General features: G+C 50.3%; 1 protein-coding gene across 1 annotated transcript in view; it reads left to right on the top strand.

Moving 5' to 3' along the window:
- Positions 1-10,512: 10,512 nt before the first annotated feature.
- The window catches only part of LOC142263625 (uncharacterized), a 143,266-nt gene continuing 135,085 nt past the window's right edge, over positions 10,513-18,693 (top strand). The window contains 1 exon segment of the mRNA XM_075332236.1: positions 10,513-10,601. The gene's annotated coding sequence lies outside the window, so the exon portion shown is untranslated.

Below are 18,693 nucleotides of genomic sequence, written 5' to 3'. Positions count from 1 at the left end.
AGATATAATGAGGTGGTCACTATATCCCTCCATTCTAGTCTCCTCAGTGCAGAGCCCTCTATACAGTGGAGTAGATATAATGAGGTGGTCACTATATCCCTCCATTCTAGTCTCCTCAGTGCAGAGCCCTCTACAGTGGAGTAGATATAATGAGGTGGTCACTATAGCCCTCCATTCTAGTCTCCTCAGTGCAGAGACCTCTACAGTGGAGTAGATATAATGAGGTGGTCACTATATCCCTCCATTCTGGTCTCCTCAGGGCAGAGCCCTCTACAGTGGAGTAGATATAATGAGGTGGTCACTATATCCCCTCCATTCTAGTCTCCTCAGTGCAGAGCCCTCTACAGTGGAGTAGATATAATGAGGTGATCACTATATCCCCTCCATTCTAGTCTCCTCAGTGCAGAGACCTCTACAGTGGAGTAGATATAATGAGGTGGTCACTATATCCCTCCATTCTGGTCTCCTCAGGGCAGAGCCCTCTACAGTGTAGTAGATATAATGAGGTGGTCACTATATCCCTCCATTCTAGTCTCCTCAGTGCAGAGCCCTCTACAGTGGAGTAGATATAATGAGGTGGTCACTATATCCCTCCATTCTAGTCTCCTCAGTGCAGAGACCTCTACAGTGGAGTAGATATAATGAGGTGGTCACTATATCCCTCCATTCTGGTCTCCTCAGGGCAGAGCCCTCTACAGTGGAGTAGATATAATGAGGTGGTCACTATATCCCCTCCATTCTAGTCTCCTCAGTGCAGAGCCCTCTACAGTGGAGTAGATATAATGAGGTGGTCACTATATCCCTCCATTCTAGTCTCCTCAGTGCAGAGACCTCTACAGTGGAGTAGATATAATGAGGTGGTCACTATATCCCTCCATTCTGGTCTCCTCAGGGCAGAGCCCTCTACAGTGGAGTAGATATAATGAGGTGGTCACTATATCCCTCCATTCTAGTCTCCTCAGGGCAGAGCCGTCTACAGTGGAGTAGATATAATGAGGTGGTCACTATATCCCCTCCATTCTGGTCTCCTCAGGGCAGAGCCGTCTACAGTGGAGTAGATATAATGAGGTGGTCACTATATCCCTCCATTCTGGTCTCCTCAGGGCAGAGCCCTCTACAGTGGAGTAGATATAATGAGGTGGTCACTATATCCCTCCATTCTAGTCTCCTCAGGGCAGAGCCGTCTACAGTGGAGTAGATATAATGAGGTGGTCACTATATCCCTCCATTCTAGTCTCCTCAGTGCAGAGCCCTCTATACAGTGGAGTAGATATAATGAGGTGGTCACTATATCCCTCTATTCTGGTCTCCTCAGTGCAGAGCCGTCTACAGTGGAGTAGATATAATGAGGTGGTCACTATATCCCCTCCATTCTGATCTCCTCAGTGCAGAGCCCTCTACAGTGGAGTAGATATAATGAGGTGGTCACTATATCCCTCCATTCTAGTCTCCTCAGTGCAGAGCCCTCTATACAGTGGAGTAGATATAATGAGGTGGTCACTATATCCCCTCCATTCTAGTCTCCTCAGTGCAGAGCCCTCTATACAGTGGAGTAGATATAATGAGGTGGTCACTATATCCCCTCCATTCTGGTCTCCTCAGTGCAGAGCCCTCTACAGTGGAGTAGATATAATGAGGTGGTCACTATATCCCCTCCATTCTGGTCTCCTCAGTGCAGAGCCCTCTACAGTGGAGTAGATATAATGAGGTGGTCACTATATCCCTCCATTCTAGTCTCCTCAGGGCAGAGCCGTCTACAGTGGAGTAGATATAATGAGGTGGTCACTATATCCCCTCCATTCTAGTCTCCTCAGTGCAGAGCCCTCTACAGTGGAGTAGATATAATGAGGTGGTCACTATATCCCTCCATTCTGGTCTCCTCAGTGCAGAGCCCTCTATACAGTGGAGTAGATATAATGTGGTGGTCACTATATCCCCTCCATTCTAGTCTCCTCAGGGTAGAGCCGTCTACAGTGGAGTAGATATAATGAGGTGGTCACTATATCCCCTCCATTCTAGTCTCCTCAGTGCAGAGCCCTCTACAGTGGAGTAGATATAATGAGGTGGTCACTATATCCCCTCCATTCTAGTCTCCTCAGTGCAGAGCCCTCTACAGTGGAGTAGATATAATGAGGTGGTCACTATATCCCCTCCATTCTAGTCTCCTCAGTGCAGAGCCCTCTACAGTGGAGTAGATATAATGAGGTGGTCACTATATCCCTCCATTCTAGTCTCCTCAGTGCAGAGCCCTCTACAGTGGAGTACATATACTGAGGTGGTCACTATATCCCTCCATTCTAGTCTCCTCAGTGCAGAGCCCTCTACAGTGGAGTAGATATAATGAGGTGGTCACTATATCCCTTCCATTCTGGTCTCCTCAGTGCAGAGCCCTCTACAGTGGAGTAGATATAATGAGGTGGTCACTATATCCCCTCCATGCTGGTCTCCTCAGTGCAGAGCCCTCTACAGTGGAGTAGATATAATGAGGTGGTCACTATATCCCCTCCATTCTAGTCTCCTCAGGGCAGAGCCGTCTACAGTGGAGTAGATATAATGAGGTGGTCACTATATCCCCTCCATTCTAGTCTCCTCAGTGCAGAGCCGTCTACAGTGGAGTAGATATAATGAGGTGGTCACTATATCCCCTCAATTCTAGTCTCCTCAGGGCAGAGCCGTCTACAGTGGAGTAGATATAATGAGGTGGTCACTATATCCCCTCCATTCTAGTCTCCTCAGGGCAGAGCCGTCTACAGTGGAGTAGATATAATGAGGTGGTCACTATATCCCTCCATTCTAGTCTCCTCAGTGCAGAGCCCTCTACAGTGGAGTAGATATAATGAGGTGGTCACTATATCCCCTCCATTCTGGTCTCCTCAGGGCAGAGCCCTCTACAGTGGAGTAGATATAATGAGGTGGTCACTATATCCCTCCATTCTAGTCTCCTCAGTGCAGAGCCGTCTACAGTGGAGTAGATATAATGAGGTGGTCACTATATCCCTCCATTCTAGTCTCCTCAGGGCAGAGCCGTCTACAGTGGAGTAGATATAATGAGGTGGTCACTATATCCCTCCATTCTAGTCTCCTCAGTGCAGAGCCGTCTACAGTGGAGTAGATATAATGAGGTGGTCACTATATCCCTCCATTCTGGTCTCCTCAGTGCAGAGCCCTCTACAGTGGAGTAGATATAATGAGGTGGTCACTATATCCCCTCCATTCTGGTCTCCTCAGGGCAGAGCCCTCTACAGTGGAGTAGATATAATGAGGTGGTCACTATATCCCTCCATTCTAGTCTCCTCAGTGCAGAGCCGTCTACAGTGGAGTAGATATAATGAGGTGGTCACTATATCCCTCCATTCTAGTCTCCTCAGGGCAGAGCCGTCTACAGTGGAGTAGATATAATGAGGTGGTCACTATATCCCTCCATTCTAGTCTCCTCAGTGCAGAGCCGTCTACAGTGGAGTAGATATAATGAGGTGGTCACTATATCCCTCCATTCTGCTCTCCTCAGTGCAGAGCCGTCTACAGTGGAGTAGATATAATGAGGTGGTCACTATATCCCTCCATTCTGGTCTCCTCAGTGCAGAGCCGTCTACAGTGGAGTAGATATAATGAGGTGGTCACTATATCCCCTCCATTCTAGTCTCCTCAGTGCAGAGCCCTCTACAGTGGAGTAGATATAATGAGGTGGTCACTATATCCTCTCCATTCTAGTCTCCTCAGGGCAGAGCCGTCTACAGTGGAGTAGATATAATGAGGTGGTCACTATATCTCCTCCATTCTAGTCTCCTCAGTGCAGAGCCGTCTACAGTGGAGTAGATATAATGAGGTGGTCACTATATCCCTCCATTCTAGTCTCCTCAGTGCAGAGCCCTCTACAGTGGAGTAGATATAATGAGGTGGTCACTATATCCCTCCATTCTGGTCTCCTCAGGGCAGAGCCCTCTACAGTGGAATAGATATAATGAGGTGGTCACTATATCCCTCCATTCTGGTCTCCTCAGTGCAGAGCCCTCTACAGTGGAGTAGATATAATGAGGTGGTCACTATATCTCCTCCATTCTGGTCTCCTCAGTGCAGAGCCCTCTACAGTGGAGTAGATATAATGAGGTGGTCACTATATCCCTCCATTCTGGTCTCCTCAGTGCAGAGCCCTCTACAGTGGAGTAGATATAATGAGGTGGTCACTATATCCCCTCCATTCTGGTCTCCTCAGTGCAGAGCCCTCTACAGTGGAGTAGATATAATGAGGTGGTCACTATATCCCCTCCATTCTGGTCTCCTCAGTGCAGAGCCGTCTACAGTGGAGTAGATATAATGAGGTGGTCACTATATCCCCTCAATTCTAGTCTCCTCAGGGCAGAGCCGTCTACAGTGGAGTAGATATAATGAGGTGGTCACTATATCCCCTCCATTCTAGTCTCCTCAGGGCAGAGCCGTCTACAGTGGAGTAGATATAATGAGGTGGTCACTATATCCCTCCATTCTAGTCTCCTCAGTGCAGAGCCCTCTACAGTGGAGTAGATATAATGAGGTGGTCACTATATCCCCTCCATTCTGGTCTCCTCAGGGCAGAGCCCTCTACAGTGGAGTAGATATAATGAGGTGGTCACTATATCCCTCCATTCTAGTCTCCTCAGTGCAGAGCCGTCTACAGTGGAGTAGATATAATGAGGTGGTCACTATATCCCTCCATTCTAGTCTCCTCAGGGCAGAGCCGTCTACAGTGGAGTAGATATAATGAGGTGGTCACTATATCCCTCCATTCTAGTCTCCTCAGTGCAGAGCCGTCTACAGTGGAGTAGATATAATGAGGTGGTCACTATATCCCTCCATTCTGGTCTCCTCAGTGCAGAGCCCTCTACAGTGGAGTAGATATAATGAGGTGGTCACTATATCCCCTCCATTCTGGTCTCCTCAGGGCAGAGCCCTCTACAGTGGAGTAGATATAATGAGGTGGTCACTATATCCCTCCATTCTAGTCTCCTCAGTGCAGAGCCGTCTACAGTGGAGTAGATATAATGAGGTGGTCACTATATCCCTCCATTCTAGTCTCCTCAGGGCAGAGCCGTCTACAGTGGAGTAGATATAATGAGGTGGTCACTATATCCCTCCATTCTAGTCTCCTCAGTGCAGAGCCGTCTACAGTGGAGTAGATATAATGAGGTGGTCACTATATCCCTCCATTCTGCTCTCCTCAGTGCAGAGCCGTCTACAGTGGAGTAGATATAATGAGGTGGTCACTATATCCCTCCATTCTGGTCTCCTCAGTGCAGAGCCGTCTACAGTGGAGTAGATATAATGAGGTGGTCACTATATCCCCTCCATTCTAGTCTCCTCAGTGCAGAGCCCTCTACAGTGGAGTAGATATAATGAGGTGGTCACTATATCCTCTCCATTCTAGTCTCCTCAGGGCAGAGCCGTCTACAGTGGAGTAGATATAATGAGGTGGTCACTATATCTCCTCCATTCTAGTCTCCTCAGTGCAGAGCCGTCTACAGTGGAGTAGATATAATGAGGTGGTCACTATATCCCTCCATTCTAGTCTCCTCAGTGCAGAGCCCTCTACAGTGGAGTAGATATAATGAGGTGGTCACTATATCCCTCCATTCTGGTCTCCTCAGGGCAGAGCCCTCTACAGTGGAATAGATATAATGAGGTGGTCACTATATCCCTCCATTCTGGTCTCCTCAGTGCAGAGCCCTCTACAGTGGAGTAGATATAATGAGGTGGTCACTATATCTCCTCCATTCTGGTCTCCTCAGTGCAGAGCCCTCTACAGTGGAGTAGATATAATGAGGTGGTCACTATATCCCTCCATTCTGGTCTCCTCAGTGCAGAGCCCTCTACAGTGGAGTAGATATAATGAGGTGGTCACTATATCCCCTCCATTCTGGTCTCCTCAGTGCAGAGCCCTCTACAGTGGAGTAGATATAATGAGGTGGTCACTATATCCCCTCCATTCTGGTCTCCTCAGTGCAGAGCCCTCTACAGTGGAGTAGATATAATGAGGTGGTCACTATATCCCTCCATTCTGGTCTCCTCAGTGCAGAGCCCTCTACAGTGGAGTAGATATAATGAGGTGGTCACTATATCCCTCCATTCTAGTCTCCTCAGGGCAGAGCCGTCTACAGTGGAGTAGATATAATGAGGTGGTCACTATATCCCTCCATTCTAGTCTCCTCAGTGCAGAGCCGTCTACAGTGGAGTAGATATAATGAGGTGGTCACTATATCCCCTCCATTCTGGTCTCCTCAGGGCAGAGCCGTCTACAGTGGAGTAGATATAATGAGGTGGTCACTATATCCCTCCATTCTGGTCTCCTCAGTGCAGAGCCCTCTACAGTGGAGTAGATATAATGAGGTGGTTACTATATCCCCTCCATTCTAGTCTCCTCAGTGCAGAGCCGTCTACAGTGGAGTAGATATAATGAGGTGGTCACTATATCCCCTCCATTCTGGTCTCCTCAGGGCAGAGCCGTCTACAGTGGAGTAGATATAATGAGGTGGTCACTATATCCTCTCCATTCTAGTCTCCTCAGTGCAGAGCCCTCTACAGTGGAGTAGATATAATGAGGTGGTTACTATATCCCCTCCATTCTAGTCTCCTCAGGGCAGAGCCCTCTACAGTGGAGTAGATATAATGAGGTGGTCACTATATCCCCTCCATTCTGGTCTCCTCAGGGCAGAGCCGTCTACAGTGGAGTAGATATAATGAGGTGGTCACTATATCCCTCCATTCTGGTCTCCTCAGTGCAGAGCCCTCTACAGTGGAGTAGATATAATGAGGTGGTCACTATATCCCTCCATTCTAGTCTCCTCAGGGCAGAGCCGTCTACAGTGGAGTAGATATAATGAGGTGGTCACTATATCCCTCCATTCTAGTCTCCTCAGTGCAGAGCCGTCTACAGTGGAGTAGATATAATGAGGTGGTCACTATATCCCCTCCATTCTGGTCTCCTCAGGGCAGAGCCGTCTACAGTGGAGTAGATATAATGAGGTGGTCACTATATCCCTCCATTCTGGTCTCCTCAGTGCAGAGCCCTCTACAGTGGAGTAGATATAATGAGGTGGTTACTATATCCCCTCCATTCTAGTCTCCTCACTGCAGAGCCGTCTACAGTGGAGTAAATATAATGAGGTGGTCACTATATCCCCTCCATTCTGGTCTCCTCAGGGCAGAGCCGTCTACAGTGGAGTAGATATAATGAGGTGGTCACTATATCCTCTCCATTCTAGTCTCCTCAGTGCAGAGCCCTCTACAGTGGAGTAGATATAATGAGGTGGTCACTATATCCCCTCCATTCTGGTCTCCTCAGGGCAGAGCCGTCTACAGTGGAGTAGATATAATGAGGTGGTCACTATATCCCCTCCATTCTGGTCTCCTCAGTGCAGAGCCGTCTACAGTGGAGTAGATATAATGAGGTGGTCACTATATCCCCTCCATTCTAGTCTCCTCAGTACAGAGCCCTCTACAGTGGAGTAGATATAATGAGGTGGTCACTATATCCCCTCCATTCTAGTCTCCTCAGGGCAGAGCCCTCTACAGTGGAGTAGATATAATGAGGTGGTCACTATATCCCTCCATTCTGGTCTCCTCAGTGCAGAGCCGTCTACAGTGGAGTAGATATAATGAGGTGGTCACTATATCCCTCCATTCTAGTCTCCTCAGGGCAGAGCCGTCTACAGTGGAGTAGATATAATGAGGTGGTCACTATATCCCTCCATTCTGGTCTCCTCAGTGCAGAGCCGTCTACAGTGGAGTAGATATAATGAGGTGGTCACTATATCCCTCCATTCTAGTCTCCTCAGGGCAGAGCCGTCTACAGTGGAGTAGATATAATGAGGTGGTCACTATATCCCTCCATTCTGGTCTCCTCAGTGCAGAGCCGTCTACAGTGGAGTAGATATAATGAGGTGGTCACTATATCCCCTCCATTCTAGTCTCCTCAGTGCAGAGCCGTCTACAGTGGAGTAGATATAATGAGGTGGTCACTATATCCCTCCATTCTAGTCTCCTCAGTGCAGAGCCGTCTACAGTGGAGTAGATATAATGAGGTGGTCACTATATCCCTCCATTCTAGTCTCCTCAGTGCAGAGCCCTCTACAGTGGAGTAGATATAATGAGGTGGTCACTATATCCCTCCATTCTGGTCTCCTCAGTACAGAGCCCTCTACAGTGGAGTAGATATAATGAGGTGGTCACTATATCCCTCCATTCTGGTCTCCTCAGTGCAGAGCCCTCTACAGTGGAGTAGATATAATGAGGTAGTCACTATATCCCTCCATTCTGGTCTCCTCAGTACAGAGCCCTCTACAGTGGAGTAGATATAATGAGGTGGTCACTATATCCCTCCATTCTAGTCTCCTCAGGGCAGAGCCGTCTACAGTGGAGTAGATATAATGAGGTGGTCACTATATCCCCTCCATTCTGGTCTCCTCAGTGCAGAGCCGTCTACAGTGGAGTAGATATAATGAGGTGGTCACTATATCCCCTCCATTCTGGTCTCCTCAGGGCAGAGCCGTCTACAGTGGAGTAGATATAATGAGGTGGTCACTATATCCCCTCCATTCTGGTCTCCTCAGGGCAGAGCCGTCTACAGTGGAGTAGATATAATGAGGTGGTCACTATATCCCCTCCATTCTGGTCTCCTCAGTGCAGAGCCCTCTACAGTGGAGTAGATATAATGAGGTGGTCACTATATCCCTCCATTCTAGTCTCCTCAGTGCAGAGCCCTCTACAGTGGAGTAGATATAATGAGGTGGTCACTATATCCCTCCATTCTGGTCTCCTCAGTACAGAGCCCTCTACAGTGGAGTAGATATAATGAGGTGGTCACTATATCCCTCCATTCTGGTCTCCTCAGTGCAGAGCCCTCTACAGTGGAGTAGATATAATGAGGTAGTCACTATATCCCTCCATTCTGGTCTCCTCAGTACAGAGCCCTCTACAGTGGAGTAGATATAATGAGGTGGTCACTATATCCCTCCATTCTAGTCTCCTCAGGGCAGAGCCGTCTACAGTGGAGTAGATATAATGAGGTGGTCACTATATCCCTCCATTCTGGTCTCCTCAGTGCAGAGCCGTCTACAGTGGAGTAGATATAATGAGGTGGTCACTATATCCCCTTCATTCTGGTCTCCTCAGTGCAGAGCCGTCTACAGTGGAGTAGATATAATGAGGTGGTCACTATATCCCCTCCATTCTAGTCTCCTCAGGGCAGAGCCATCTACAGTGGAGTAGATATAATGAGGTGGTCACTATATCCCCTCCATTCTGGTCTCCTCAGTGCAGAGCCGTCTACAGTGGAGTAGATATAATGAGGTGGTCACTATATCCCTCCATTCTGGTCTCCTCAGGGCAGAAACGTCTACAGTGGAGTAGATATAATGAGGTGGTCACTATATCCCTCCATTCTGGTCTCCTCAGGGCAGAAACGTCTACAGTGGAGTAGATATAATGAGGTGGTCACTATATCCCTCCATTCTGGTCTCCTCAGTGCAGAGCCCTCTACAGTGGAGTAGATATAATGAGGTGGTCACTATATCCCTCCATTCTGGTCTCCTCAGTGCAGAGCCCTCTACAGTGGAGTAGATATAATGAGGTGGTCACTATATCCCCTCCATTCTAGTCTCCTCAGGGCAGAGCCCTCTACAGTGGAGTAGATATAATGAGGTGGTCACTATATCCCCTCCATTCTAGTCTCCTCAGTGCAGAGCCCTCTACAGTGGAGTAGATATAATGAGGTGGTCACTATATCCCCTCCATTCTAGTCTCCTCAGGGCAGAGCCCTCTACAGTGGAGTAGATATAATGAGGTGGTCACTATATCCCCTCCATTCTAGTCTCCTCAGTGCAGAGCCCTCTACAGTGGAGTAGATATAATGAGGTGGTCACTATATTCCTCCATTCTGATCTCCTCAGTGCAGAGCCCTCTACAGTGGAGTAGATATAATGAGGTGGTCACTATATCCCCTCCATTCTAGTCTCCTCAGTGCAGAGCCCTCTACAGTGGAGTAGATATAATGAGGTGGTCACTATATCCCCTCCATTCTAGTCTCCTCAGTGCAGAGCTGTCTACAGTGGAGTAGATATAATGAGGTGGTCACTATATCCCTCCATTCTAGTCTCCTCAGTGCAGAGCCCTCTACAGTGGAGTAGATATAATGAGGTGGTCACTATATCCCTCCATTCTGGTCTCCTCAGGGCAGAGCCGTCTACAGTGGAGTAGATATAATGAGGTGGTCACTATATCCCTCCATTCTGGTCTCCTCAGGGCAGAGCCGTCTACAGTGGAGGGGCGATAATGAGGACCACAACAAATCCCCTCCATTGTAGACGTAGACGCAACCCTGCTGCTTCCCGCCCACAGAACTGCACTTACGAGGCCCCGCCTTTTCCGGTGACGTGCTGCTTCCCGCCCACAGCGCTGCACTGACGAGGCCCCGCCTTTTCCGGTGACGTGCTTTTTCCCGCCCACAGCGCTGCACTGACGAGGCCCCGCCTTTTCCGGTGACGTAATTTCCTCAGGAAATCAGCCCCACCCTAGACGCTCCCGCAGCCTGACAACTCCAGGCGGAATAAACATTGTATTTCTGAGTCCAGGTGAGAACAGAGGGGATTATAATAGAAGCGGGGGTGGGGGTGAGACCCCCATATGGAGGGGCGAATCCACAGAAGGTGGGGCTGCAGGGGGGTGATACCACAGAAGGGGGACTGCAGGAGGGGGTGATGCCACAGAAGGGGGAGCTGCAAGAGGGGGTGAGACCACAGGAGAGGGCTGCAGGGGGGGGAGCCACAGAAGGGGGGGCTTGCACTGGGTGACGCTGGATGTAGGGGGGCTTGCGCTGGGTGACGCTGGATGTAGGGGGGCTTGCACTGGGTGATGCTGCTTGTTGGGGGGGCTTGCACTGGGTGACGCTGCTTGTTGGGGGGGCTTGCACTGGGTGACGCTGCTTGTTGGGGGGGCTTGCACTGGGTGACGCTGCTTGTTGGGGGGGCTTGCACTGGGTGACGCTGCTTGTTGGGGGGGCTTGCACTGGGTGACGCTGCTTGTTGGGGGGGCTTGCACTGGGTGACGCTGCTTGTTGGGGGGGCTTGCACTGGGTGACGCTGCTTGTTGGGGGGGCTTGCACTGGGTGACGCTGCTTGTTGGGGGGGCTTGCACTGGGTGACGCTGCTTGTTGGGGGGGCTTGCACTGGGTGACGCTGCTTGTTGGGGGGGCTTGCACTGGGTGACGCTGCTTGTTGGGGGGGCTTGCACTGGGTGACGCTGCTTGTTGGGGGGGCTTGCACTGGGTGACGCTGCTTGTTGGGGGGGCTTGCACTGGGTGACGCTGCTTGTTGGGGGGGCTTGCACTGGGTGACGCTGCTTGTTGGGGGGGCTTGCACTGGGTGACGCTGCTTGTTGGGGGGGCTTGCACTGGGTGACGCTGCTTGTTGGGGGGGCTTGCACTGGGTGACGCTGGATGTCGGGGGGGCTTGCATTGGGCGACGCTGCTTGTTGGGGGGGCTTGCACTGGGTGACGCTGGATGTCGGGGGGGCTTGCATTGGGCGACGCTGTATGTTGGGGGGATTTGCACTGGGCGACGCTGTATGTTGGGGGGGCTTGCATTGGGCGACGCTGTATGTCGGGGGGATTTGCACTGGGTGACGCTGCATGTTGGGGGGGCTTGCACTTGGTGACGCTGATGTGGGGGGGCTTGCACTGGGTGACGCTGCATGTTGGGGGTGCTTGCACTGGGTGACGCTGCATGTCGGGGGTGCATGCTCTGGGTGACGCTGGATGTTAGGGGGGCTTGCATTGGGGGCTTGCAGTCTCCCCTCCATCATTCCGCTCTAATGCACAGATATTAGAATATTCGCCTCCAAACACATGAAAAATTCTCCAAACCTGACCTGAGCCACTGCTTGTGATGGGGAAAGCTGTTTTCTCATTATGGCCTCCGGTGCGTGTTTAATCTTTTTTTGCACGTACCAGCGACACGGAGACACGTACACCAATGTTACCCTATGGTAACAGGCGCACACACGTAAAACCACACAGAACGTGTGTCCTTGTGGATTGTACGTGTGTGCGTTTTTAAACACGGCTGACATGTCCACGTATCTCCGGCATCACGCAGACACGGATCCGCTAAAGTCATTGGGTCCGTGTCTTCACGTATGTGACATGGACGTGTGTTTTCCGTACGGTCCGTGTGTTTTTGTTTTTTTTTTTAAAAAAAAAGGTGAAACGGCTCAAGACACACGGACATGACACGGGCGTATCTCACACATATACGGACATTCAACATGCACGCACAGCAAGCATACGCCATCACACTGATGTCACACGTACCGGAGAAACGGACATCCAAAACGGAACATGGACCCGAGAAACGGACCGCGAGACACGCGCTGGAGGGGGTTATTGTCTGCGCTGGAGGGGGTTATTGTCTGCGCCGGAGGGTGTTATTGCCTGCGCCGGAGGGTGTTATTGCCTGCGCCGGAGGGTGTTATTGCCTGCGCCGGAGGGTGTTATTGCCTGCGCCGGAGGGTGTTATTGCCTGCGCCGGAGGGTGTTATTGCCTGCGCCGGAGGGTGTTATTGCCTGCGCCGGAGGGTGTTATTGCCTGCGCCGGAGGGTGTTATTGCCTGCGCCGGGGGGTGTTATTGCCTGCGCCGGAGGGTGTTATTGCCTGCGCCGGAGCGGTGCTTTACATGCACGTTCCCCGTCCCCTGTATTATAGTTGCCCTCCAGTCACAAGCGCTCAGAGGAAATCTTCAAGATCCAGAACCCGGCTCAGAGCTCCACTGAGTTGTGATTTTTGGTGCTCTGATTCCTCTCCAAATCCCATCAGACATCCCTCCCCCCTCCCAAATCCTTCCAGCATCGTATATCCCTCCAAATCCCACTGCAACCATCTCCCTCCTCACCCACCCGTTCCCACGTGCCACCACTGGAATTCTCCCCAGCATCGTATATCCCAGCCAATCCACCCAGCATCGTACACCCCGTAAAACTGCCACCACAGGCATCCCCCACAGCATTGCACCCTCCTTGATTACCCCCACCCCCATCCACCAGAGGCACCCCCATAGCATCGTACACCCTCCCCTATATCCCACCATAGGCAAATCCCCAGCGTCGTACACCACCCAAATCCCGCCGCAGGCATCCCACCAACATCATACACCGCCAAAATTACACCGCAGACATCCCCCCCAATGTCGTACACAGCCCAAATCCCACCGCAGGCATCCACCCCAGCGTCGAACACCGCCAAAATTCCACCGCAACCATCCCCCCAGCGTCGTACACCACCCAAATGCCACCGCATGCATCCCCCCAGCGTCATACACTGCCCAAATCCCACCGCAGACATCCTCACTGCATTGTACATCGCCCATATCCCACCGCAGACATCCTCCCGGCGTCATACATTACTCAAATCTTCCGCAGGCATCCCCCTTAGGTGTAATACCCCCAAAACCACCAAGCATTGTACCACAAGCATCATACCATCCCAAGCGTCGTACCCCCGAAAAAACCTCAAGCATTGTATACAAAGTGTCGTACCCCCCAAGCGTTGTAAAACCCCCCCCCCCCCCTAAACCCGCCTATGTTCCACCACAGGCAATCCCCCTGCATTTTACACCACTACAAGCATCCTCCTCCATCATCTTACAACCACCCCCACCCCCCCAAATTCCCCAGCATTGTACATTGTAGCATCGCACTAGGGCCCTCCCCTTCCCGTGGAGCCCCAGCGGCATCGCATCAGGCCCCCCGACCAGAGGAGACCCCCAGTGGCATTGCATCAGGCCCCCCGACTAGAGGAGACACCCAGGAGCATCGCATCAGGCCCCCCACCAGAGCGGCCCCCAGTGAAATGGAATTCTACCAATCTGCCTTTAGGCCCTTGAAGTCGCTCTGCTAACGTCAAGCCTTGAAGTCTGTGTCTTCTCAGGTGTTTACCCTCTTGCAACCCCTAATTCAAGGAAAGAACCAACCATCGCTGAGTCCCAGTGTCCCTGCTATCCTTAGTCCCTTAACAATATCCTCGTTGTTTGTTAGGACGAGGTCCAAGATGGCCGCTCCCCTCGTATATTCTTCTACTAGCTGAGAGGTGAAGTTGTCTGCAAGGCAGGATAAAAATTGGCTGGAGCCTTTCCTCTTACCTGTGAGGGTTTTCCACTAAATGTCCGGGGAGGTGAAGTCTCCCATGATCACGATTTCATGTTTTTTTTTAAAATGTGGCCATTTGGTGTGAAATAATCTCCTCTGTGCGACCCGGTGGTCTGTAATAAACAGCTATTATGTGCTTCCTGTTATTTATTCTATGAATTCTCACCCAAATATCTTCTAATAGATTCTCATTCTTTGAAGCTTTAATTTCTGTGGAATGTACAATGCCGCTCCTCCTCCTCCTCGTCTTTTGTTCTGTCCTTTGTGAATAAGTTGACTTCTTCCATCTGTATGTTCCCATCGTGCCGGTCTCTCCACCAGGTTTCTGTGACGCTGATGACGCTATCCTCCTCCTTCTGTATTACCAGCTCTGGATCTCCTTATTTCCCAGGCTTTATGCTCTGTTTCTTCCCTTTTCTTAGATTCCTCCTGAGTATCCTGTCCTCTGTCCTCTTTACCACATTTAATACCATTGAGTAACGTAGTGTGGGCATACTGCCATGGGGGATGTGTGTGTGCACCTCTTATCTATGTGAGCGTCACATTGTATTAATCTCAGGGGACACTTAGGCCCTGTCACACACAACGAGATCGCTAATGAGATCGTTGCTGCGTCAGTTTCCGTGACGCAGCAGCGATCTTGTTGTGTGAGACACCTACCAGTAATCAGGCCCCTGCTGTGACATCGCTAGTCGTTACTGAATGGTTGAGACCATTTTCTTCAAAGGCGATGTCCTGCTGGGCAGGACGCATCGCTCTGTTTGACGCCTACCAACGACCTTCTAACACAAACCCAATGCCCACTGAGATCGTTATACAGGTCGCTGATCGTTACTGCGTCGTTGGTAAGATCTGACTGTGTGACATCTCACCAGCGATCCTTATCCGGTCACATCGTTTTCGGGTTCGCTGGTAAGCCGTTAAATGTGACGGGGGCTTTAGACTGTTCGTTGGAAGGTCAGTGCGTGTAGAAAATGGATCATCCTAGACATTTGACCATAGCCCCATTCATTGTGTGTCCAATACAACAGGAACCCATTGTTTAGAAGCACCATATAGAAGACAGTATGGACACCACCGTTATACAGGTATCTACAGAAGGGTGAAAAGTGACAGCAATGAGCATCCGACCGCTCGGACCTGCACCGATCAGAATGGGGAACTATTATCCCCGGTATAGAAGCAGCAGGGCGGCCGCCACCGCTCTGTTCAGTCTGTACGAGGTAGCTGGAAAAAGCCGAGTGCAGCGCGGAGATGGTGAATGATGGACGCCGGTCGTGTGTGCCCTGCACCTTCACCACAACCAGGGAAACAATCCCCGCTCTACCCATCCATGCCGATCCCACTGACCAATAACTTATCATCACTCCTCTGGAGGCCGGGTAACTTGTCACTAGAAATCCCCTTTAAATGATGAGATGCACAAATCCTAATAACTTACTGTGACGGGGTATGCGACAGAGCAGTAAGGGACGCCAGGCCAAGGAACAATCCAAGAAGATTTAATGAGGCAGGGAGCATAAAACATGCAATATTAAAATGGTTCTTTAGAGTCCACACAAAAAAACAAAAGATCCAGGGGCACCGCCTGGTATTCCGATGCCAGGGAAATTAGGGCAATGGTCCTTATGAGTTCCTTGAGACCAACAGGTGAACAACAAAACACAATCAACGTGGCTGCGGATCTCCAGTCTGTAACAGTCCACACACACACACACACCCCAGGATCCAGCCTCAGCTATAGATTCTAGTCCTTCTCCAGCCGAGATCCAACTAACTGAACTAACATGTTCCTCTCTCCTGGGATCAGCCCCTTAGGTGGTCACACCTTCCCCTGGCCATTTGATGCATGAATGGACTTTAGACTGCTGGCTCTGTTCTGTTTACCAAGTTGTAGATTGGAGAAGTCCCATGCTGAGAAGAACAATATATATATGCAACCCCCAACAAATCAATGACAATAGCTACTGCTGAAGCCTGATTGCAATATGATACAGGCTGGGGGGAAGGTATGGTCACTTACATCCCAAGACATTTCAAAGTGTTCAGTAAGTACAACCAAAGGAAAGTGACATCACATCCTGACATAGTATTACAGCAAGTACAGTGAGAAGGTAAAATACATCACATGGCATCTTATACAAAAATATGGGATGGAGAAAACTACATACATCATGACAATTCCTACCCCTCCCAACTTGTGTACGTACTAGGGACTTCTACAGGTCGCTGGTTAAGTACACGCAGGCATGGCTGACAGGACTCAAGGCTCCTCTTGCCTGGACAGTCCATCTGCATTTTGGGTGTTGGCTCCAGGTTCTTTAGTGTATGATGAAGATGTAGGGTTGAATGTTCGGGTCCAGTTTATATCCTCCTTCACTTAAACTCTGCTTCCTGCACCCACAAATCGGCATTGTATATCTCCCACATCATTGCCTAGGAGTATGTCTGCAGGAAGGCCGCTCATCACACCGATTATGCATTGTTTTGCCCCAAAGCCATAATCCAGGGTTACACTTGCTCTTGGAATATATCTGAGTACCTCCAGCCAATTCAATGGCAATTCCTGGTCCCTGTTGAATTGCTTCTGGTTGAATTACTCGGGGATCTGCGACTGTGAGAAAAGCCCCAGTGTCACGAAAGCCAACAACTCTTTGGCCATCCAGCACAACCTCCTGTAGATGTTTATGCTGAAGATCATAAGAACGCGTGGCTGTGGCTCGCACTCCATAGACTCCTGGTAGGGAAGTCAACATATCCGAGTCACTTGGCAAATAATCAGGGCCTGAATCCAGCTCTTCTCCTGCTGAAGATGTCTATAGATAATGGACAGGCAAAGATGGTCTGCAGCTGTTCTGCCTCTGAACACCTGGACAGTGAGCTTGCAGATGACCAGGCTGCCCACATTGATAACATCTGCGCTGCGCCTCACTCCGTCCAGTTTGCCTTTTGGAGAAGTAGGTAGGAGACCTTGGTGACTGATAGGGAGGTGCAGGTGCTGGAGGTGGTTGTCGATTTGGAGGATGACTCCACTGGATAGATGGGCATGTGGCCCGCAGATGTCCGGGATGCCCACAGCTATAACATCTCCGCTCCTCTACTTTCTCTCCTCGTCGTATTCCAAAAAATGTGGTAGAAACAACTGGAGGCACATACACACGGGTATCCACATGAGGTGGTGATCTAGGTCGAGGAACATTGGACACTGAAGGACAAGGAACCTCTGGTGTTGGGGAGCTGGTCATTTTTGCTCCCTCAGCTAGCAGCTTCTTCCATTGAGGCTTGATAATGAGCACCTCATCAGCTAGAGCAGCAGCTTGTTCCATTGTCTCTGGTCTCCTCTCACGCACCCATTCCCGAATCTCAGTAGGGCACTTGGCATAAAACTGTTCTTTTAGGATGACCTGGATGAACGTCTCCCAAGTTAAGGCCCCCTCTCCCTCCAGCCAGCGATGCCATACTTGTTTCAGTCTGTGGGCAAACATCTTGAAAGACACTTCTCCATCACAGGCTAATGTACGGAACTTAGTCCTATAAGTATCTGGGGTCACGGCATAATGTTCTAGAATGGTCTGTTTTATCTCCCCATACTCACAATTCCACTGAGGGTCCATAGCTCTATAGGCGTCGGCAGCTCCACCCTCCAAGAGTCCCACCAGGTGTCTGACTCGCTCTCTTTCTGGGACTTCCATTAATCGGCACTGATGCTCAAAGTCCTGGTAGAAGCCCTCAATGTCGCCTGCAGCTTCATTAAATGGCTTAAAGTACTTGCGGGACACTCTGGAGAATTCCCTCATAGTGGGTGCTGTGGTTACAGTTTGTCTGGAGCCTCTAGCTGCTTCCACAGCAAATCTCCTCTCCAGCAATGCCCTCTCTTGAGCTCTGCGAATAGCCTCCCTCTTATCTTCTATAGTGGCCTCATCTCCAAGCAGTGCCATCTCCTCCTCATACCACACAACCCATTGACTTTTTTGGGTATTTACCTCCAGCTCCCGTCTTTCCTCCCTTTGCTGTGCAAATTGTTCCTCGGTGCCATCTTGCAGGCAAGCGTTTTCCAATGCCTCAATTAGTTGCTCCTTAGAGAGTCCTTTGTAACCGACTCCTAATTCACGGGCCATTGTTTGTAGGCTCACCACAGTCCAGTTCCTGTATCCTGAGGTTCTGAATCCAGATGTTAATGGGCCGTTGTCCTCCATTCTTTCTGCTCTGATCCCGCCGCTGCCACCAGTTTGTGACGGGGTATGCGACAGAGCAGTGAGGGACACCAGGCCAAGGAACAATCCAAGAAGATTTAATGAGGCAGGGAGCATAAAACATGCAATATTAAAATGGTTCTTTAGAGTCCACACAAAAAAACAAACGATCCAGGGGCACCGCCTGGTATTCCGATGCCAGGGAAATTAGGGCAATGGTCCTTATATGGGTTCCTTGAGTCCAACAGGTGAACAACAAAACACAATCCCACATGGCCGCGGATCTCCAGTCTGTAACAGTCCACACACACAGACCCCAGGATCCAGCCTCAG

The sequence above is a fragment of the Anomaloglossus baeobatrachus genome, unplaced genomic scaffold, assembly GCF_048569485.1.
Source record: "Anomaloglossus baeobatrachus isolate aAnoBae1 unplaced genomic scaffold, aAnoBae1.hap1 Scaffold_260, whole genome shotgun sequence".
Taxonomy (NCBI): Eukaryota; Metazoa; Chordata; class Amphibia; order Anura; family Aromobatidae; genus Anomaloglossus; species Anomaloglossus baeobatrachus.
The sequence above is the reverse complement of the archived record's forward strand: the minus strand, read 5'-3'. Positions and strand labels throughout refer to the sequence as shown.